The following is a 24293-nucleotide window of genomic DNA, read 5'->3' on the forward strand; positions in this document are numbered from 1 at the left end:
GTCCTCGCGCTATTTCGACCCGCTGACGTGTTTTGACAGTTTTCAAAATGGTTTTCGTAGAATTTATCGATTTTAGGGGTTCCTAACTGACTTGATATCATCCACAAACATGCTTAGGCTATTATTAACTGAAGATAAGGCCAAATCACTCATTCTCATCCAAATAACCGCACCCGAGGCCTATAAATATTAGCCCAAGGCCTCCATTTTGCAGATCTGGAACTTTATCAAGAGGACGAGGTGCTGTTGGATTAAAGAGTCATGGAGCACAAAATTTCAACAAAGGCCAACGAGTTCCCGACGAACTTCAGCACAAAAGAGAAGTCATTCGAAGGATCCGAAGCCTCGTACGTCCGTTCCTTGAGATTAGGTTTTGTCTTAATCTCGAGAAGAGCTACTGATTTTGCTTGGTCGATTTTAGCGCTTCAAGCAAATACATCCTTGGTGAGGTAGGAGCTCTGTCCATTTTCCAACAACCAGATCCGATCCACGGTCGTCCACGGATAAACCCCGGTACCGGCAAAGAACCCACGCAAGCAAGAAACGATAAACAGATCTTGTGTTTATTTTCAAGATAGTTGTAATTTTTATTTTCATTATTTGAATTTATTTGTAAATGACTAAAGTTTTAATGATATCAATGATGAAGGCGACTTTTAACAAAAACAAACTGGCGACCACAGTGGGAGCCGACAGCCTTTCTGCAAAGGCTGACGTGTCGCAACCTCGGATCCTTATCCCGGTTGAAACAGAGGTCGAATATGAGTTCGACCAGCAGAAGTACGAGGAATAATTATCCTCCTCCGCCATATCGGCCTCTCCTCGCGGGTGCAGGAAGGCCTATTCCAAGAAGACCCGTTGGACTTCAGTTTCAGGAGCCCAAGAAGAAGATCTTCCTGTCACCACCGCACTTGCGGCTCACAACACCCCACCAGCATCCGACAAGGCTAAAACCACATATCTGAACGCCTTGAATAAGGGGTCGACTATTGATGATGTGCCCCCTCTATCAAAGAGAGCAAGTCAGAGGTGACGCCAACGCCTCGCACGCTAACTGGCCAAAGCCTTGGAACCAGTTGATGGAATCCGCTATGAAGCGGATCTGAAGTCCAGGAGGCGCCAACCGCCACAATAGCGAGTGGACAACACATCCTTCAAACCAGCGAAGAACGAATGGGTCCGCGTCAAAAGGACCCGATCGACTCTTCAAGAACGGATTCAGAAACGCCGCGCATTGTTCACACATGCGAGAATTCTTATGCAAGAGGCTAAGAAATTATAGAATGAAGAAGTGGAAAATAAGCCACAAAGACTACACAAAGTATGGAGGCCAAAGTCTAAGACGGTGGCCAAAAATATCAAAAAACGTGGGTCACTCAAATCCGACCCTCTGGCTCGCGAGACACCCAAATCTGACCCTCCAGCCTGCGGCTCATCGAGATCCGACCCTCCAGTTCGTAGGTCACCCAGATCTGACCCTCCAGCTTGTAGGTCACCCAAATCCGACCCTTCAGATTCTGGGTCACCCAGATCCGACCCTCTGGCACGCGGGACACCCAGATCTGACCCTCTAGCTCGCGGCTCACTCAAATCTAACCCTCCAGCCCCCGGGTCACTTAGGTCCGACCCTATAACCCGTAGGTCACTTAGGTCTGACCCGTGCCAGGGTCAAGATAGAAGATGTTCTGCACAAGTTTCTTCGATTCCGTCAAGTTCCTCACCTCAGGTAGAGATCCGCGAAAGTGTGGATTTTTCCCAGTTTAAAATAAAGATCATAGATCGACTTGGCCTTTCACACGATGATCGAGGAAAAGCTTCGATCAAAGAGCGCTTAGGCCCATTGAATGGATCTCGAGCAGTTTTTCAGGCCGAAGGTCATAGTCGTCCTCCTAAGCAGTAGAGAAGAACGCATGATAGGAAAAGTCATATAACTGACCGCATTTGACTGCGTGTCGAAGTCCAGGAGCCTGTTGAAAGCCTACGTTCATGAAAACATAGCCTCAGACATGCAACTCCTAAAGACGCTAACAAAGCGTTGAATTCCCAGAAGAAAACGTACTCATCAGATGAGGACATTACACCTAGGGAGTTATGCCAACACGCGATGGTTTACTCCAGTCATTAGACCAATGAGTTGTACTATCGGGTCTGAAGTACGAACAAGTCTTGGAGAAGTAATAATCGAGAACCGGACTCCCATTGTCCGTGTTTCAAAATTATCAAAGCGGTGTTGTCAGAATATTGCTACTCCAAGGCCACCCCGAAGAGAGTTTCAGTATTAGAAAGAATCTCCACTTGAACGCCCGAGTTCAAACCAAGGCGTTTTCGCAAGAAGAGAGCTACTCTTCAAGATGATGAACATCCAGAAGTATCTGTCAATATGACTGGTAGAGGGAAGTCAACACGACTCTTTAGACCTGATCAGTTTTCAGGTGTATCCCAACGGATAACTCGATTATAATCAGGAACCAGTAGACGAAAGAATTATCAGAGGATACAAAAGGGACTACCCTCAGATAACAAAACGTGAGATGCTTGCTCAGATGCCTTCTTAGCAATAGCTTCCGATGATATGGCATCAAGCACATGACAATCTTATGAGTCGCTCATGATCAACACAGAGCAGATGAATAAAATTCTTGAGGACGCTTTAACTAAGAAGAGAAAGAATTTAAAATTTGAAATGGAGATGGCTATGCAGAAAATGAGGGAAATGCATGACCAACAAATCACGATACTGATAAATCAGTAGGGAGAGTCTAGCCATTGTAATGATCCCAACCAAGCTAATAATGATCGGGAAGTGGATGAGAATGCCAACATGAATACCCCTCCCGTCGACAACAATACTAAGGGTGGTCGCTCGGATGATAACAATACGAAGGAGGACCACATTACCTCTCCCCAAAATCAGCCGAAGAAAGATACGAGAGAGGATAAGAAGATGAGGGATTTGGAGAGCAAAATCAATGCGTTGATGAGTGCTCAGGAAGTAAAAAGGTCCGGAATACCGTGCCCATACCCAAGAGAGTGGGAGTTAATCCCGTATCTGGCAAAGTTTAATTTAATCAACTTCACATCATTTAATGGAAAGGGTTCCCCCACTCAGCATTTAATATACTTCAAGTCTCACTTGGGAATAATTTCTAGGAATGAACCTCTGATGGTACGATCATTCGTCAGCACTCTTCGCGGAGCAGCCTTCGATTGGTATCGCCGCCTCAAGCCAGAGAGTATTAGCAGTTAGGATGACATGGAGGACATGTTTCTCACAAATTTCTTCGATGATGATACTAAGGTCTCAATCGAAACGTTATTTGATGAGAAGCAAAAGGATGGAGAGCTGGTTGAAAATTTCATCAAACGATTCCGGAACAAAGCCATGAATTATAGGGATCCAATCAGTGAGGACTTTATCCTGGAAACTTGTCATAACAATCTTTCGTTGGATATCCTCAAAGCCATGGGAATGGTGCCGTCCAAGACTTGGACAGATTTGAAGGTCCGAGGAGAACGAGCAGAACACTTTCTCAAGAGAAAGAAGGCCTAAAGGGGTCAAACGACGACAAATGCTCCGCAGCAAAATTTTGCCCCCCGGGGTAAGGGAAAAGCACAAGCAAATACATTGGATGCGAATCAAACCTTTGAAGTGCAATCGCAACCGAAACAACAGCAGCAAAAGGCTCCTCAGCAGTCACGATGGCAGCAACAACCCCAGAAACAGAAGACTTCAGAACCGAAATCCCCAAAGGTCTATTCGTTCAAAAAAGACGAAGTTCCCGGTATTTTTAAATACCTTGTAGAGAATAACAATATTAAGTTGTCTCCGATCCAAGATCAGGAAGATGCTAAAAGGGTTAATGACCCAAAATACTGCGCGTTCCATAGAGCGGTGCATCATCCTACCAATGCATGCTACGCCCTCAAAGACAAAATCCAAGCTTTAATCGATGTCTGGGTCATCACAATGAAGCAACCTAATGAGAAGAAGGTGGGTGCTAATGTAATATCAATCAACTTCAGATCTGTCCCTTTGAATTGGTTTTAGCCCGAACCCGTGATGAAAGTGGCGATGAAGACTGTTAACGATGATCCTCATAAGCAACGCCAGAAAGGTCTTGTGTCACACACAACCCCGAATGACGAAATTCTCTGCGTTCATCTCGATCTGATCAAAGATGAGCAGTGGCTCGGATCATCATCCAAGAGGAAATCAAGAGGAAAGGGGAAGTCTTGCTACGGAGCCTTTGCCATTCCAGGAGAAGATGACGAAAGAATCCCTGCTTTCCCACTCTCTTAAGATGAACAAGAGGTATTTGCAACTCAGAGTGGAAATGAATATCACTTCAAATATTCGGATGCTTCCGAGCAATTAGCTAAGCAAGGAGTAATCAAAACCGTTCCCTCCAAGACATTAGTAGAAACAGTAGTGGTCATAACTCCCCCGGCACCTGTTGAAAAGATTCAGCAGAAGCTAAAGGAGAAAGAGCTTGTATACCAAGAGGGTCATAACCCAAAACAGTCTCGATTCAATCAACCGATTAGGAGAGATAAATTGGGAAGCTCGACCGCTCCGCCTAATTTCGATATTATGACACAATTAGCTAATATGCCGGCTAGAATAACTCTATATGAGCTGTTACGTCTATCGAAAGACACAAGGGAAGCTTTACAAGAAGCCTTGGCAAATTCTGACGTCTTCCTGACTCAGATCAAGCCATCTCCTGAAGAACCAGAGCCGTCAGTCCAACATTACAACCTCACGCATTTCTTTCACCAAAGAGGACATGCAGACAAAGAATTCGAAGCATGACCGGCCCTTGCATTTTACCGGGCACATTGGCTCTAGCGTTGTCAACCGGATCCAAGTTGATCCGGGTTCCGCTGTCAGCATCATGTCACTCCGATTGATGTATAGTCTCGGAATACCAGCTAGTAAGCTAGCCTCCACGGGTACTACGATCTACGAATTTAACACCAGTAGGTCCAAACCATTGGGTAAAATCCGAGTGAAGTGCCAGATCGGAGATTTGAAGTCAGAAGTTACATGTTATGTGATCGACGCAGAGACCTCTTATAACTTATTGTTGGGTCAACCATGGATCCATGGTAATGTTATAGTCCTATCAACTCTTCATCAGTGTCTCAAATATATGGACACCAATAACGAAGTCAAGACGGTGGTCGCGGATAAGCAACCGTTTAAGGGGTTGGAAAATTATTTTACCGACTCCCTTCTCTACGGTGCCGAATCTGATACTGAGCCATCAGCCCAAGGTACGGACAGTGAGGAAGAGGTCGATACCGAAGCTGGGTTTGATTATGATGATGGTTTTGTACTTAATGATATTGTACATAATATAATCAATCTTGACGATGAAGAATCATCAAAAAGTAGTTGTAATTGGTAACTTGCTGAAGAAATAGCAATAAATGATGATTTAGAGTACTCGTTGTGTCTTGATAACATTATGAAAGAGTTATATGATGACCCTAAATTATATGTACCACTTCAATCATCTTGCATGATGAAGAAACATGTTCAGGATTCGTTCGGAACAACAATTATCATTCCCGCAAAGGCAGGGGTGAGAAGGAAGTTATTTACGGTAAAGGGAAGGGATTTTCGATACCAGACCACTTCTTGGAAGAAGATGATGATGATGATAAACATGCCCCTCATCTATTCAGATATGACACAAAAGCACGTAATCTCATGGAGAGGTACGGATATGACTTTACACTCGGAGAGGGTCTTTGTTTTGGTCGAGGACCGCGATTTACACCTCGCATGGCCTATGTACCGAAAGGGAAACCCAATAACTATTATAGTCACAGAAGAGGTTTAGGCTATGTCTCCTCATTCGACGACGAGTATTGTTGGCAGGTCATTGATCAAATTGTTAATAAGGGAAAAACAGATATTCTTCTGACTCTTCAGCCTGGGACTCCGACGCTAGTCTTAGAGAAATGTTTAAAAGACTAATGTCGAATATGGCTACGGTCGCCCCTGCCACAATAGAAGAAGACGACCAAATGACAACTTGGGAAGACCCTTGGGTTCATCATCTGAATATGCAGTACGATGATAGATTTGAACAAAGGGAACCCCCTACTGAAGATCAAATTATCCAGGTGAATATGGGTAATGAGGATAATCCAAAACCAATATTCATTAGCGATAGCCTCCTGCCGGATGAGAAAGAAGAGTTGATCATTCTCGTTAGGGAATACATCGATGTTTTTGTCTGGAATTATGAGGATATGCTAGGGCTTGATCCAAATGTAGCAATGCATCGTCTTAATATTAAGCCGAATGTCAAACCTGTCAAACAACAACAAAGACGGTTTTGTCCGTAAATTATGGAGGCAATCGAGTCCGAAGTCAAAAAGCTTATCGACTCGGGTTTCGTTAGGGAGGAGCAACATCCCGAATGTCTTGCTAATATTGTCCTGGTCCTTAAGAAGAACGGGAAAATAAGGATTTGTATCGACTTTAGAGACCTCAACACTGCCTGCCCAAAAGACGATTTCCCTCTTCCCATCACAGGTGTTATCATCGAGAATACATGTGGATTCAAGAGAATGTCTTTTATGGATAGATTTTTTGGTTATAATCAGATAAAGATACATCCAGATGATAAAAAGCACACCGTGTTTATAACACCTCTTGGTGTTTTCTGCTACACGGTTATGCCCTTCAGTTTAAAGAACGCAGGTGCCACGTATAAGAGAGCCATGTCAAAGATTTTCCAAGAGCATCTCCGGAAGACCGTCGAATGCTACGTGTATGGTCTAGTCATAAAAAGTCGTGACAAAATGACCACATCAAAGACTTGAAGATGATGTTCGACTTAATGCGGACTCATCAATTAAAGATGAATCCTACCAAATCTTTCCTCGGAATGTCCAGCGGCAAATTCCTTGGATTCGTCGTCACCACTAAGGGTATTCACATTGACCCTGATAAAGTGAAGGTGATTAACAAGTTGCAACCTCCGAGAAACCTTAAAGAGCTTAGAGGACTACAAGGACGGTTGGCTTACATCCATCGATTCATCTCGAACCTTTCGGGGAAATGTCAACCATTCTCCAGGCTTACAAAGAAAGGCGTATTACTTATATGGGATGATGCTTGTCAAAAAGCATTCAAAGATATTAAAGAATATCTCTCAAAACCTCCAGTGCTCGTTGCACCGAAGTCGGGAAAACCGTTCTTGATTTACGTTAAGGCGACGAGCCACTCATTAAGTGCATTACATACACAAGACGACGTTAACGGTCACGAACAGGCGGTATACTACCTAAATCGAACCCTTGTGGGTGCCAAATCTCGGTATCCAATGATTGAAAGGGAGTATCTTGCCTTAGTATTCGCTATCCAAAAAATGCGACACTACTTGGTCGGACAAACTATCTACATCATCTCCAATGTTAACCCAGTCAGAGTGTTTATGACGCAGCCGGCTTTCATGAATTGGCGGCTAGCGAAGTGGGCCCTGCTTTTGTCCTAATACGACTTACACTTTAAATAACAAAAGTCGGTCAAGGGACAAGCTATTTGTGATCTCCTGGCAGCTAACCCAACTACGGATACCACCGAGGTATACGAAGATTTGCCAGATGAAACCCACGAAGCCAACGTAATTTCCCATCAACAGGTGTGGCGTTTGTACTTCGACGGTGCCTCTTGAGCAACTAATGTGGCAAGTGCTCCTGGATGTTCTAAGATTTCCTCCGGAGTTAGAGTTGTCTTAGTTTCCCCAGGAAAACATGTAATGCCTCGAGCCTACTCGCTAACCGATCCATGCTCAAACAACAAAGCCGAATATAACGCGCTGCTTATTGAACTCAGCTTTGCTAAAGAGCTGGGGGTCGAATACCTTAATGATTTTGGTGACTCTCAACTGGTAGTTAAACAAGTTCAGGGAGAGTATGAGGTCAGAAATCAAGATTTGATACCATACCATAAGGTAGCCTTTGAGATGGCGGAATTGTTCGAAGGATTCTTCATCGAATACATTCTACGCTTACAGAACGCCTACGTAGATGCGCTAGAAGCATTAGCCGTGTCTCTAACACAGCCTCCCGAAACAGAACAATTTGTTACAGTAAGAACTCACCAACTCTTCGTACCAATCTACAACATAGACAACAGAGAAGATGATGTTAAATAAGTGTATTCAACTCAAGTTGAGTTCGAACCCCGAGATTGGCGTTTTCCTATCATCGATTACGTCTTGCATGGAATCTTACCAGAAGACGTGAAGGAAAATGACTCAATCCGATGGAGCACCGAGATTCTACTATAACACAGAGAGTTGAACGCTATATTGTCGGGGGTATGATGGTTTACTATTACGTTACTTATCCACTAAAGAGGCAGAAGAAGTCCTTAGGGAGTCTCGCGAAGGGGTTTGTGGTGCACACCAACCTGGCCCTAAACTTTTTGATCGTATCAGAAGAATAGGATACTTATGGCCCACCATGATTAAAGATGCAGTCGCATATGGCCGAAAGTGTCACGCGTGTCAAATACATGCGAATTATATGCACTAACCCCCAGAACATATGCATCCTTCGGCTACATCCTGGCCTTTTGAGACTTGGGGAATGGACGTTGTTGGTCCTATAAATCCCCCGTCAGTCAAGGGTTATCGATTCATTCTGACAATAACCGATTACTTCTCCAAGTGCGCTAAAGCGATTCTGCTCAAAGAAGGAAAGACGAACAACATCATTGTGTTCATTAAGCACCACATTATCTACCAATATGGTATCCTAAGGCGAATCATACATGACAACGGTCCTCAGTTTGTTAGTAATGCATTCATCAAATTTTGCGAGAAGTTCAAAATCCAAGACATCTCGTCAACAACTTACAATCCCACAGCAAACGGATTAGCTGAAGCCTTTAACAAGTCTATCATCAAGCTTTTATCAAAACTCGTAAAGACTAATAAACGAGATTGGAATGATAAACTTGGAAAAGCACTATGGGCCTATCGCACCATAGTTCGCACACCTACTGACACAACCTCGTATTCTTTGGTGTACGGGTGTGAAGCAGTCCTTTCATTGAAAATTTAAATTCCATCTCTTCGAATCGCTCTCGCAACCCAGATGACGACCGAAGAGCAACATCAGAAACGTCTCAAAGAACTCAAAATGATCGATGAGAAATGTTTGGAAGCTCAACAACACATTGAGTTCTACCAAGCCAGAATTTTCCGAGCCTTTGATAAAAAGGTTCGTCAACGGAGTTTTAAAGAAGGGGACTTTGTCTTAGCTGTCCGACGGCCAATGATCCTTAATTCCAAGAAGAAAGGCAAGTTCGAGCCCAAATGGGAAGGACCATTTGTGGTAGAGATAGTCTATTTAAACGGCGCATATCGCCTTATTACAAAGGAAGGCGCCCGGCTCATGATGCCGATAAATGACAAGTTCCTAAAAAAGTACTATTCTTAGTAATTTCAGGATAACCAATGTATCGGGAAGTTCCCAGAAGAATACTACATGTGGTATTCTTAGGGATAACCTAGTTGCTATGAAAGTAATGAATAAGAAATCCACACTTGGACTCTGAATGTATTCAAAGTTGAAGCGTATAAGAAATCCACACTTGGACTCTGAATGTATTCAAAGTTGAAGCGTATTTTATTGTTGATATCGAATTCACCAATTCTCATGAAATGTATTCAAAGTTGAAGCGTATTTTATTGTTGATATCGAATTCACCAATTCTCATGAATTCTTTTGCTTGGGTGAGATTCGACCATTTTGACAGATCAATCTTTCCTCATAAAATCCCCCACTGATCAAATCAATTGACGGTGGGCCCACCAAGATTTCTATTCGCTAATTCTTGATAATTTTTAAAACTTGACGTGTTAAGTCCTGATCACTTAACATCAAAATGCTCAATCGAGTGGCTAGTACAAGCCGGGATTTCTACTACTACCTGTATTCCACTCTCATTGCTTTCAGATCAAACCTATAAAAGTTAGGGCCAAAGTCAGATTCCCCTCTCGATTCCTTCAATGAACGAGAGGTCCACTTTTAAATTAAGCAATCAAACCTATAAAAGTTAGGATTGTCTCCAACCTTACTTGGTCAAACCTGCAGATAGTTAGAACCAAGATCGAGTCATCCCTTTCGATAAACGAAAGACTTCCACCTTTTTCTTTTCAGCCAAACCTATAAAAGTTAGGGTCGAAATCGGAATTTCATCTCAATAAATAAGGAACTCTTTTCTTGGATTAAGTAACCAATCCTATAAAAGTTAGGGTTGCTTGAATCTTTTCGATTCTCAGAGTAGAGATCCCACTCTTAGTTTTACCTTTCCGAATTCTGGGGGTGGAGATCCCACCTCGAGTCTCCTTTGCAACTGGAGATAGAATATAAAATTCTTCATTTTCAGTATTGGGAGATAGAATATAAACTTCTTCCTCTCTTATTTTTGGGTTCGTCTTTATCCTAAACTAGACCTGTGGACAGAATATAAAATTCTCCCTCTCCAGCATCGGGTTTGTCTTTACCCTAAGAAAAGACACAATTCTCAACTTCAAATCCGTATACTTTATGCATGGGGAATTTTATCTTGACTCCTAAATAGAGATAAGCCTACACTTAACACGCGTTGCCGGTTTAGTCTTTTACCGATTGAAAAAGACACCAGAATATAAGTCTGGGGACTTTTATCCCGAATTCTAAGTAGGGATAAGTCAGCGCCTAATACGCGTTACCGGGTGCCATATTTCCCTAAGAAATGGTGAAGTCTATGTATTCAAAATCATAGTACCAAGTCTAAGAAGAATTAACTCTCTTAGCACAACGTTACATGTGAAGCAGGTTTTAATAATTCACATGCTAGCCTGATTCAAACGGTAATCGATAAAGGCATATCAAATCCATGGAAGGCTGGGGGTTTGCCAAAAATCCTAAGTCTACGTCTAACACACATTGCCGGTTTAGTCTTTCACCGAGTGAAAAAGACACTATAATACGAGTCTAGGGAATTTTATTCCAAAGCCTAAGTAGGGATAAGTCAACGCCTAACACGTATTGCCAGACGCCATATTTCTGTAAGAAATTGTGAAGTCTATGTATTCAAAGTCATAGCATCAACTCTAAGTGAATTAATTATCTTAGCACAACGTTACATGCGAAACGGACCAAAACAATCCGAATGCTAGCCCGACTCAAACGGTAGTCGGTAAAGGCTAATCAAACCCGTTGAAGGCTGAGGGTTTGCCAAAAATCCTGCGAGTATTATGGTTAATTATTCTAGACGGAGTAAGATATCATAATAAAAGAGACATAATGAACGGAAAAGAAATATCTTCTATTAATGAAAATTGAGTTTGTAGGTACAAGAGTTATGATCAATCTACATGAAGTTTGTGACTACCGATTTGCTGATCAAGTTTAGTCAACTCCTCTGTATAAGTTCGCTCAAGCTCACACTATAATTCAACCTTAAAGGATTCCTTGGTAAGAGATAATGTTTTCGCAGCTTCTTCTTTGATCTTGGATAACTTCTGTTTCGAGAGCTCCAACTTCCCGGATATCACAACCTGTGAACGCTCCAAGTCAGCCTTTGTCATCCCCAAGATAACTAAGGCCTCCTCCTCTGCCTTGAGCTCCTCTTTGAGTCGCTCTATCTTAGCCTCACTTGACGTAATAGAGGATTTGAGTTGACATAGAGATGTTTGTTTCTCAGCAAGGAAGGCCTCCATTTAATCCACTCGACTTTGTTGCGTTTGAATCTCAAGTCCAGCGGAGGCTTGAGTGTCACGCCATACATGTAGACGAGGTTCCATCTGGGCGGCTATGTACGTTGAAGTACCGACAGTCTTCAACTCTTGTAACCGTTGAAATGCGCGTTCCAACCGGTCCAAATCGTCAGCTATGACTTGCGCCAGATCCAGAGAGCCCACTTTCTCTATTGCATTTATTTTAACGGAAAGCGTTAGTCTAAATTAGTGGAAGGATAGTCCCTTAATGATAAGCTTATCAATCATCGCATTCATAAAGAAGAAGAGAGAGTCGACTTCCATGCAAAGCAGAGCTTGGTCCGGGTCATCATCAGATAACAAAGCCTTGACCATATCACTAAGCCGAGAAGACGACCCTACAAAGAAAAGAGGATATAAATATCTTTGTAAGCTTAGAAAAATTCTAAGTCAGTATCGGCGTAAAATTTACCAAAATCAAGTGGTGTGTCCTCAAGTTGATGTCCCGCACTTGGTGCTGTCGGCACGACTTCTTGGACTTTTAAGACTATCGCCGATGTCGCAACCGTTGATGTACCAACCTCATTAGTTGGTCTCACGACCTCTTCAACAGGACTAATCCCTGTAGCTGTAGCAGTCGATTCGGTCGCAGGGATTGTGAGCTGAGTTGGAGCAACTGACGACTGAGCTTCTATGATGGTTCCTGCCAACAGCAAGAAATAAAGACCCTCAAGATCGTCAGATATCCCAACAATAGTAGTTTCATCAGTCTCAATGACTAGTCCTATAGGTATGACTCCCTTACGGTTAAGTAAAACCGATAAGGGAATAACTTTCACAGAAGGACAAAATTCATACCTGCATAGGAATCAGGCTCGATGACCGGTTCAACAGTTTTGACAACCGGTTCGATAGCATCTCGACAAGTTTGTTCTGACAACAAGTCGTCAAGTAGCCTACGCTAGAGCCCGAAGGGTCCTGTATGGGATCAGACGGAGGTGCATCGGCTACATGGTGAATGGTTTCTTTATCACTTGGGCCTTCCATTGCCACATCTGAAGAAAATTCTAAGTTTTAAGACATGGAAAGAGAAGTTGAAAATCAACAATGAAAGAGAATTAAATTCACCTCCGGTGGTGACGACATGCTCTTCAATTCCGACGTCAACAATCGCCTCTTGTAGCTTTTCTAAAAGATCCAGAAGCATATAAGCAATTAGAAGAGGGACGAACTCTGAGTCGTTTAATACCCGAGATTACCATCTAAAAGGTGTACTACTAGTAATAGGTTTACCTGGGCTAGCAACCACCGTAGGAAATTTAGATCCAACATCGGCACCTTCATTGGTGTTAGAAGCCACATCTGTTTCAACACCCACCAGATCCTGATCCGCGGCCTCATCTGCTTGTGGCACGAAGCAAGATCCTCCGAAAAAGTCTAAGTCGGGAGAAGGGGGGTTGTACATCATTGCATCTTCATCATGACCCTCTAAAATATAAAATCTGTTAAGTCTAAAGCCTGGTAGAAGAAAGGATTGAAAAGATGACAAGGGTTGGAATATTACCTTCCCCACCAATGGGTGCATCACCACCCATCTCCGTTTGAGAAGCCTGAGGTTTAGCATGGCGCTTAATGGTCAGCTTCAGTCGTTTTGTAGGTCGAGCTTCTTTAAGATCCACAAGTCTGTCCTGTGTTGATGTGGCACACGACTCAACTTGTGATCCTACCTGAGCTGTAGCCCGAGACCGAGCATGGGTGATAAGGCCACCTCTCTCCTCTTCCCCCTCAGAACCTACGTCTGAAAGTTCAACCATCATTCTATTATAAGTAGGCAAAATTCTCCACTTCTTTCAAGCTTTAAGTCGGCGAACCCGATCAGCGATCGATAGATCCCATAGCTCTTTATAAAAAGATTCAGACAAACATGCAGCGTCTTCTTCGAAGTCGTTGTTGACCTCCATAGCACCACCAGTAGTGACTTGATCCTCTTCGGAAGTCTCCTCGTCAGAAGCAAATGATTCCTCTTCTATCTCCTCCATTTTCTACTTGCCTTTGCTTGAGGGACCAGCGAGCTTGCTATCACGTTTATTTCTTTCCAGCGCACTTTCTCAAACTATCCTCTCAGTGATACGCGCGACAGCTTTAGCCATCAGCTCCTTAATTAACCTCAGAGGGACGGGTTCATTAGCAACCATAATCCATTTGCAACATAGATATGTGAGCTCTAAGTGGCGGTCAGTATCCGGAAGACTAAATTTGGCATCGGTACAGCCCGTCACATTCCACAGCCAAGCACGAGCGCCGTTCACTAGCCCGTCGCAAGTATGAAACTGTTGGTTCGGATTCTCGATATATAACTGGTCATATCCAAATTGACGGGCGAACCAGCACGACAGATAAGGCTCTAAATAGCAATGCCCCTTTACTCAGAAAATGAGGTGGCCTAGCCTTATGTTCATGAGCCATCTAAAACAGCCAACATCGAGAGAGGTCCGGTCAGTTTCGGGCGCTTCTACATCAGTAAGCATCCCATCATATTTGCTGGCAAATCGAGGAAGGCATGGATTGATCACCCAACCCTTGTGCATGTGCAAGCTCTTCCTAACTTCCGAGAAGTCTCGAGCTTTCCATCTACACCCCTCGTATAGTTGTTGCAAAGGAGTAGACAGATCTACATTATTAGGAGGTGACATCAAATCAGGGCTATGAAGAACCAGCCACCCCATCAGATAGGTGTAAGGGAGCTCTGCCTTTGCCATAGGGATCTTCTCGAATGGGGTCTCCTCAGTTTGAGTAAAAGCTGTGACCACTTGACGAAGCCCATGATGGATGCCGGTAATCATTGCTGGTAAAAGAGATAAGCTCCTACCGTAGGCAAGCTGGACAGTGGGAAATAACACCTCTATCGAAAAGGCATCCGCGTTCTGATATGGCACCACGCACTTCTTCAACCAAAGTGCGATATAAACGGCCAACAAAGTCTTGGGGTGGATGGATTTCTCCGCTTGCAACAGGAAAGTCTTGAACTTGGTCCCTGCACAAAATTTACCTTGGGCACTCATAATGGTATAAGATTGGGCGCCGCATTTTTTAGCCAATTTGTTGATCTCCGAGGGAGTCAGTGTTTTCAGTTCACAAACAGCTTCACCGGTTTTCTCCAAATTCTTGAATAGGTAACATGAGAATTGCTTCAAGCTTATTTGAGACTTTTTCCTCGCAACTGGGTTAGCTCCGGCTAAAGCAATTTGATAATGATATGTGAGTTCCCATAACGTGTCGTACCGAGAGGGCTTGTGGACTTTCAATTGATGTAGTTCCTGGTTGGAAGGAAAATATTCCTGATACGGCGTATCTCCCACTTGTAGTCCGGAGACATTATGCATTTCGTGGAAGGGTAGTCCTAATTCTCTGTTCCGGGTAAGAAATGTGTTTGTATCCGGATTGTACAACTCTATTAATCCCATGAAGTGGAGTGCATTCACCAGTAATCTGTATTGGGTAGCACGGATAGCATCATATAATCTTATCAACTTCAATTCATCACCCCACCGGTGAAGGACATAACCTGTCATCCGGCCCCACCATAATTTGTCTGAAGAGTGAGACTAACCAAAACACCTGTAATTTTCGATTGGTAGCTCTCGCCCTAACTCAGCGAGGTGATTCTTCACTGTGCAAGCCACTATGGGTAGCTCCCCTTTAGGCGGGTCCTCCAATCCCATCACACCGTGGTGCAATCCTGTGATGTGTTTTCTACCACTGGAACCCGGAAGTGAATGGTTGGTGACGTACCCACAAGGAATGTTGGTGTGCTCTTCTATCAGAATCCACAGCATTTGTCGTGTCACCACTTGACCCCGCAATTCCACTAGTGAACAATGACGAGGGAACGGAGGAAGATATAAATAAGTCGTACCCTCACTGTGTAACCATCGTTCCTCTTCGAGGGTTACGACGATTGGATCCGTCACAGAATCCCCAAACATGTAATGCGTCTTCCTTAAAGGATGAACATGATCTGTATCTTTAGGGAACAGCGTGTCTGTAATTAATTGGCGCATGATGTGACGACTCCCCTCCCGTACCAACATAGAGAAATCATTAGGGAGGTTCAAAACGAATTGAGAAGTGGAAGGAATCGACGACGGGTTATCAGCAGCGGCGTAATATCTACTCCTGTGGCCAACTATCTCGAATGGAGAAAACAGCACCGCAGGGTACTCAACTAAAACGAGTAATGCGTATTTATCAAATGTAGTTATGAAGAAATATTTAGGCGACACGGGATGTTGAACTCTTTTCACTAATCCGTGAGATAGAGTCATTACCTTGTGATTGGCAAGTCGATTTCAACCATATCACGAATACACAAGATAATGTACATTATCTTACGAAACGTAATACGGTAAAAAATCACCCCATATTGCCTTAAGACGCATTTTAACCAAGAAAAACATACCCGATAAGCATCCAACTCGACAAAGGAGGATATCAGCTCTTCCCAACTGGCTCACCAAGGAGGACAGAGTAGGGATGTAATATAGAAGCATCCACCCCCACAAAAGAGGATATCCAGCTTTTCCCGACTGCCTTACCAAGGAGGACAGAGAGGGGATGCAATATACAATATGATATAATGAAAATTGAATTCATAAGCAGGAAATTATAAAAGCTTACCTGTGAAAAATGGACGCTCCCTCTCAGGTGACTGAGTAGCCGAGCGGCTCCTCAGGAGGCGTGATCTCCTCGTCGACATGGCTAATCTGCAATAAAGATCAATATCTCAGTTAGATCAAGAATCAAGTACGCAAATCAGAGATTAAAAGGGAAATTATGAATCTTTGACTAAAATTCTACAAAAAAGGAATCTTTCAGTTAAAGGTCCGATTAAACCTATGAAACGTCTGATGCAAATTGAGGTCCAGAAAATTAATATATAAAGCTAAGGCGGCAAGTTCGGTTCTCGACCAATGCACGAGCTAAAAGCTTAGATATTTTCTTTCAAAAGCCAAGAGATGGACACAAGCACAATTCTTACATGTGTGGTTCAGGCTAAGGATCCGACAATGGTCACAAGTCTCGAGGGCCTAGTACAAACTACGCATATTACCATACCAAAGGATGAGCCAAACTAAAGCACGTAATTGGGTATTCATCTTAAGTTTTGGTCCTCAAACACAACCAAACTCAGTTGTCACATATATATAGGTGAATCATCATCAAGAGGAAAGCTAGGTTGTCAACCAAACAAAGTTCGGTTCTGATTTTTCCCCTATAACCAAGAATTGAGGAGCTAAGGAGTTTCCTGAATCAACTAAGTGGATCGTGGCTATCTACAAGAAATTAGAGCGGGGATATTGACTTGAGTCTCAAAATCATATATACATGAATATGAACATGAATTGAGTGGTATCAAGTCACGTACACAACCAAACATCCAAGTGGTCAATGTTTACAAGAATTCGAAATCAAGCTTCATTCAAGCTTCAGTTTATCGATTTCAATGCTAACAAAGCTCAAGACTCGACAAATCTAGTTAAGGGTTGCGGTCATATACAAAGTCAAAAATTAAAAGCCTCGAAGTTTCCCCTAAATTGAGAATTCGACTCAGTTCTTGTTCACGATCAATGACACAACATACTACAAAACCCCATGTACAAGTGCACTGATAAGAAAGGAAAGATATATAAGTTGATTCAAATCCAGCATATAACCAAGGGAAACGCTAGTCATCAGTGCAATTCATAGCTTTGGATATCTTGATGCATAGCTAATTACCTAAGAAGTAAGCCTCAGGTCATAACAGGGATTATCAATCAAAACCAAGCACAAATCAAACACCTTATAATCAAACCAAAGGGCTTTGAGTATCACTTAGTCCAGCAGTTATCCGAAATCGAAGATCAAACACCAGAGCGCAACGCCCAAGCTCGGTTTCCCGCAATCATCATCATTAAATCATCAGGGTTCAGTCTTTATTCAAAATTGAAAGTGAAAGCATGATTCCCATAAAAGAAGTTCAAATTCGAATCATATACAAGTTCAAACCATATACAAAGTTTAGTCACATACAAGAGTTCGGCCAAGAGTTGGGTCATGTACAGGTTCGAAGAGCTTTTCGGCCATCATTCAACCAACCAAGAGTTAAAGAAAAAAATTTCAGTCATGTACAAGTCATCAACCCTCACTCAACAGCCAAAGTTCGGCATCAACGATGCACAAATTCAAGAATAGAGCTCAAAAATTTCGGCCAACTTCTCAAACCCCAAATTCAAAATTCGGTTTTCCCCCAAAATTGAAAAGCTAAGTTATCAAATATCAAGTCATGAACACAACCAAAGCCAAAATTTCTGCCATCATTCAAAGTCCTACCAAATTTTGGTTTTTTGCCCAAATTTAAGAACTAGGGTTTTAATCATTGAGTCAAAGCCTAGAGGATTAGCTAAAAAAATCAAAGTGAGGAAATCAGAGCCATGAGGAGAGACTTACCCAAGTTTCAAGAGGAGCTTGAAGGTGAAGAAAATCCCCAAATTAGCCAAAACCCTAGTTAAGAGCCCTCTCCTTTTGTTGAAATTGGAAGAAGGAAGGAAGAACGAGATGATGATTTAAAGGGCTGGTCTTGTTTAGAATTCCTAAAGTGGAGGAGTTCTTGAATGGGTAGAACTCAAAGAAGAAGAAGGCCGATAATTTGAGGAGGATAGAGCTGGGACCGAAAATGAGAACAGAGAGGGGAAAATAGAACTTAAGTCCCCAACTTGGATCACCCGACCCGCTATTACGCGGGTCGGATCGCCGCCGGACCCGCGAGCACGCCCGATTTCGGGTCAGATCTGATTCAGCGTCCTTTTCATTGCATTCCCGCCCACTTTCGTTCACTTTCATAATGTTCGTAGCATTTTGCCTATTTACGGAATATTCGGGACCCAATTTTATATTTTTGGTGGCTTCGCAGTATTTTTGCTCATTTTCGGAATGTTCGGGACCCAATTTTATATTTTGGGTGGCTTCACGGTATTTTCGCCTATTTTTGGAATATTTGGGACCTAATTTTATATTTTAGGGTAACTTCACGACTTTTTCGCCTATTTTCAGAACATTTGGGATCTAAGTTTATATTTCCGGGTGGCTTCACGGCTTTTTTGCCGACTTTTGGGATATTCAAGACCCACTTTCATACTCAAACGGGTATATGAGTCTAAACTGTTTCTCAATTTTGACGGGAAGTTCCTGGAGAATATTATGTATAATAATTCTTAAGGATAACCCGGCAACCTCCGACGGGTACACGAGGTTAAACTAATTCCCGAAACTCCTAGGAGTATACGAGTGTAAACTGGTCCGCCTCATGTCAACGCGAAACCCTAGGGTCAATGCCGGTCAACGCGTAGCCCTAGGTCAACGCCGGTCAACGCGTTACGATGAGAGTCGACACAAAACCCTAAGGTCAATGCCATTCAATGCGTAGCCCTAGGTCAACGCCAGTCAACGCGTTGCGATGAGAGTCAACACGAAACCCTAAGGCGAACGTCGGTCAATGCGTAGCCCTAGGTCAACACCGGTCAACGCGTTGCGATATAGATAATTAGTTTAAAAGTCAACTCAATGACACGAGCCAAAATCTACTCACCAATTCTAGTTCAAGGCTTCAACAATGGTTAGATGATAAACGCAGTACCGGGAAAAATTTCAGCTATTCGACAAAATACAGAATAGGCTGAAATATGGAGAAGTCAAGAATTGAAACCAGCTGTAGGTTCTTTAACACCGACTGAAGGTGGGGATCCATCATATCCAAAGTATTTCAGACTCCTCTATAAAAGAATGAGGTTAAAACACTTTGGAGTGGGTATCTGTAGGCGTCTAAAAATGTCTATGAGAGCCCGCACAAAACTCGAAGAAAAGAGTGGACGAATCGAGAAGGATCACGTCAACTAGCTCACGTGCGTCGGTCAACACGTGCGCATCAATCAACTCACGTGCGTCGGTCAACACGCGCACGTCAATCAGCTCATGCGCGTCGGTCAACACGCGTGCGTCAATCAGCTCACGCACGTCGGTCAACATGCGCACGTCAATCAGCTCATGCGCGTCGATCAACGCGCACGTCAATCAGTTCGTGCACATTCAACACAGTCCCGCAATGAAGTGTACAAGTCAGCGAGTCAACCAAAGTTACGAAACAGTGGAGAATACAAGTCCCGAAAAACCGAAAAACACCAAACAGTTCAGAAAAAGTGCTAAACCCTGCGCCTGCACGAGTCGTACCGCGCTGACCCATGCCCGCGCAGGTCGGCCAAGTCCGACCCGCGGTCGGCGGGTCGGACCACGAGGAGTCGAACCACACTGACCCTCTGCCCGCGCGGGGTCGGCTTACGCCGACTGACGCCCGCGCAGGTCGGACAGCCCGCCGACCATGGCCCGCAGTGTCAGACCGCGTCGACCCGCGCCCCCCGCGGGTCAGCAGCGTCCGTCGTGCTGTTTCGACCCCCTGACGCGTTTTGACGGTTTTCAAAGCGGTTTTCGCAGGATTTATCAGTATCAGGGATTCCTAACTGACTTGATATCATCCACAAACGTGGTTAGGCTGTTGTTACCTGAAGATAAGGCCAAATTACTCATTCTCATCCAAATAACCGCACCCGAGGCCTATAAATATCAGCCCAAGACCTCTATTTTACAGATCTAGAATTTTATCAAGAGGACGAGGTGCTGCTGGATTAAAGAGTCAAGGAGCACGAAATTTTAGCAAAGGCCAACGAGATCCCGGCAAAATTCAGCACAAAGGAGAAGTCATTTGAAGGATCCGAAGCCCCGTACGCCCGTTCTTTGAGATTAGGCTTTGTCTTAATCTCGAGAAGAGCTACTGATTTCACTTGGTTGATTTTCGCGCTTCAAGCAAATACCTCCTTGGTGAGGTAGGAGCTCCGTCCATTTTCCAACAACCGGATCCGATCTGCGATCGTCCACGGATAAACCCTGGCACCAACGAAGAACCCACGCAAGCAAGAAACGATAAACAGATCTTGTGTTTATTTTCAAGAGAGTTGTAATTTTTATTTTTGTTATTTGAATTCATTTGTAAATGACTAAAGTTTTAATAAAATCAATGATGAAGGCGACTTTCAACGAAAACACCAAGGTCTTTTGAATCGTGCCTTGGGCATCTGCTAGGTCTTATATTTTCTAAAAAAGCATAGCACAATAAAATTATTAAAAAAATATTATATCACATGAGATTATAACAATCAAAACTACTAAAAATATTTCTTGATAAGCTCTATATTTCAAAGATGCTGCAAGATTCTACCATTAGAGCTTCACAGTCGCTAAGTGCCGGGATGTACATCCTCGATGATCGTATACTATCCTTCTTAGTTGGCGGCCAATTTTCCACGCTTGGTGTCTCCATCGAAAATTACTCTTCAAAGGACGAGATCGCCAACATTGAATCTTTAGGGCCAGACCTTGCTATAGTAGTGTTGGGCGATGCGCTGCAGATTAATGACTTGTGATCAGAGAGATTTATCCTAAACTTCATCGATAAGGTCGAGTCCGACTGGAAGCCCAATGAAATTTAAATCTTCATCAAAGTGCTGCAGTTGGATGGTTGGCATGCTAATTTCTTCTGCAAAGCTTAGAGTATACATTTGTTGGCGGCTTCTACAAGCCAAATGCATTTGAGTGTGTCAGTGAAGTGAATTTGAGCTGTGTCTTCCACTCCTCACAAAAACTTTGGATATCTCTGCTATCAAATTAGGTGTCGTTTTCTATGACAAATGAGACAAGAACTCCAAATCTACAGATGATTGATTTTCATTTAAAATTGGTGATATTGCTCTTACCAATTTTTGCTAATGGCTCAGCTTCTATCCATTTTATGAAGTAGTCAATGGCAACGATCAAAAACTTCTATTGCCCAGAAGCTATTGTGAAAGATCCCAATAAATCCAGTCCCATTGAGCAAATGGAATTAGGCTCATGAAGGAGGTGAGTTTAGTGGCTGAGGCCCATGACACATTTGAGAAGAATTAGCTGGTCTTGCATCTGGAGGTGAGTCTTTTAGACATGGCTAGGATGGTAGGCCAGTAGTAGCCTTAGCGGATCACCTTATTGGTGAGAGTTATGGCTTATGGATGATTCCCACAGGTTCTATGTTGGATTTCTCTCAAAGTATAGCTGGCTTCTGTTGGCCGGAGACATCAAAGATAGGGCCCCTCACTATTGTCGGAGTATGGTATTAAATAAAGCCCATTGTTGATCATGAGATATATTCGACCATTTCTTTGGTGACTAGTCATTTCAGTAGAATTCTCTAGTGGGGTCCCCCTATTAAGTACGGGATGAATGGATCCATCCAACCCAGTTTCGTAGAGGTCTCAGCCTGCATGAGTGTGTCTGTTGAAGCTTTCATGATGCTAGGGTTCTTAAGGGTGTCTGTGTACACAGGTCCTTGAATATTCCTTGTGCTAGATGTCCCACACTTGGATAAGGCGTCCCCTCAAGCTTTGAGAGCGCGAGGGACTTGGGCAATCCTGAAATCTTTGAAGCTACTCAAGAGCTCTTTGACCACCTTTAGGTACAAGATCATCCTCGAGTCTTTGGCTACATAGTCTCATTTTACTTAGTATACGACAAGTTAGGAGTCAGCCAGAATGTAGATGATCTTAGCCTTAACTACTAAGGTAACTCAAAGTTCTACTAAGAGTGCTTCATACTCAGCTTCATTGTTTGAGGTTGAGAATTCAAAAAAGATGGAGTGCTCGTACATGGACTCTTTGGGGCCATGCAGGACTACTCCAGCTCCACTGCCTCCTTCTCACGAGGATCCATCCACCTTTAATGACCACCACAAGGAGAACTCGGGCAAATCATGCTCATGAGTTTAGTGCTTTCAAGAAGGAGGCTCCTTGGTTGTCTTGGGAGTCGAAGACTTAGATGGGGGAGCAAATACAAGTGGAGACGGCTCATCGTTAGCTATGGATGATTCTATTAATAAGTTGGCCAAGGCTTGGGCTTTTATGGTCGTCTGTGACACCCCTGGTTTCACACATGGCTGCAGTCCAAAGTGAACCTAAAGATGTCAAACCTACCATGCACACACACTGTGCAACAACAAGTTTTACCAATCACAGCAATATCCTCTAGTATAATCAAAAATAAAGTGCAGGTACAAACTAGCAAAAGAAGGAAAATAACTACAACTGACATGATATAAGAATGAATGTCTCATAAATAAATCATGTCTTAGTGAACAAGTCTGGAATACATCTGTCATCATGAAATATATGAATGTATCACGACATTGATCAACTAAGAATGTATTAAGGCTCACTGCCTTTACAAAATGAGAAAAATAAATAAAACTCTAATAACTGAATATAAAGTCTGTCTACTGTGGAGTCTCATCTACTAGCTCATATGACGACAACAATGCAAGAGCTCCGTCATCATGCAACTCTCCTATGCTCTGAACCATCTGAAAGGGAAATAAAAACAAAAAAAACAACAACAAAAGCGTAAGAGCGTTAAAGCAAGATCACTTCCATCCGCCCCCAAGGGAAGGGCTGCTACATGTAGTGGAGGCTCTATCTATTAAGCAAATTCTACCTAGATCATTTTCCCTGTATCTAATGGAATTAATGTTGGCCTCTTTGTTTTGATGATGTTTAACAAACAATTTATCACTAATATTGTTTGTCTAGTGTTTGCGTTTATCTATTTATTGTATACAAACAACACGTTTAAGGATGGATGGAATCAAGCATTCACGATCATATCCAATGGAGGTTGGCAGAATAATGGAGTGAAGCTATGCAAATCCAAGTTAAAGATTCAAGTTCAAGCTTCATCTGCAAGTGTACCAAGATAGAGCTTCATTGAAAATCACAAGAATGGGTAAATTTAGTTTTAGGTTTATATTATGCGTGTTAGTACTTTAAGCTCAATCATATACACACATACATGTTTTGGTTTTGTATATATATAGTTATATATATACATATATGTTTTGGTTTGATAGTTTTCAAGTTTTAATATGAAATAATTAAATATAATTAGAAAACATATTTTTGTTTCATACTTACATGCATATATGATTTCATCAATATCAATTTTATTTAGTTCAATGAAATCATATTTACTTTTGAAATGTTTGCAAAATATGCAATTTTGTGAAAATATTATTTTCTTGGTTTAGGGACTTAATAACAATTATTCTTTTATTAAGTCTATAATATCATTTTGTAATTTTGCAAAATATGATTAAGCTAAAATATCAAAATTCATATGTTTACATTTTCATGTTTTGGAATATTTTGTAAAATGATGATATTTTACAAATGGGGAATGTAATTTGAAAAATTCCTTTTGTAACATGTTTATATACATTTCCCAAATTTTCATTATTTTTGGACATCATTTGTTATTTTTAACAAATTTTCAAAAGTCAGAAAAACTATTTCAAACCTGTCAACTTTCATATATCTGTTTGCGGTCGACCGCCACGGTCGATTGCCTTGAGTCCAAAGACTCAGGATAGTTTTCAGAGGCTCACGGTCG

The sequence above is a fragment of the Asparagus officinalis genome, chromosome 4 (assembly GCF_001876935.1).
Source record: "Asparagus officinalis chromosome 4, Aspof.V1, whole genome shotgun sequence".
Taxonomy (NCBI): domain Eukaryota; kingdom Viridiplantae; phylum Streptophyta; class Magnoliopsida; order Asparagales; family Asparagaceae; genus Asparagus; species Asparagus officinalis.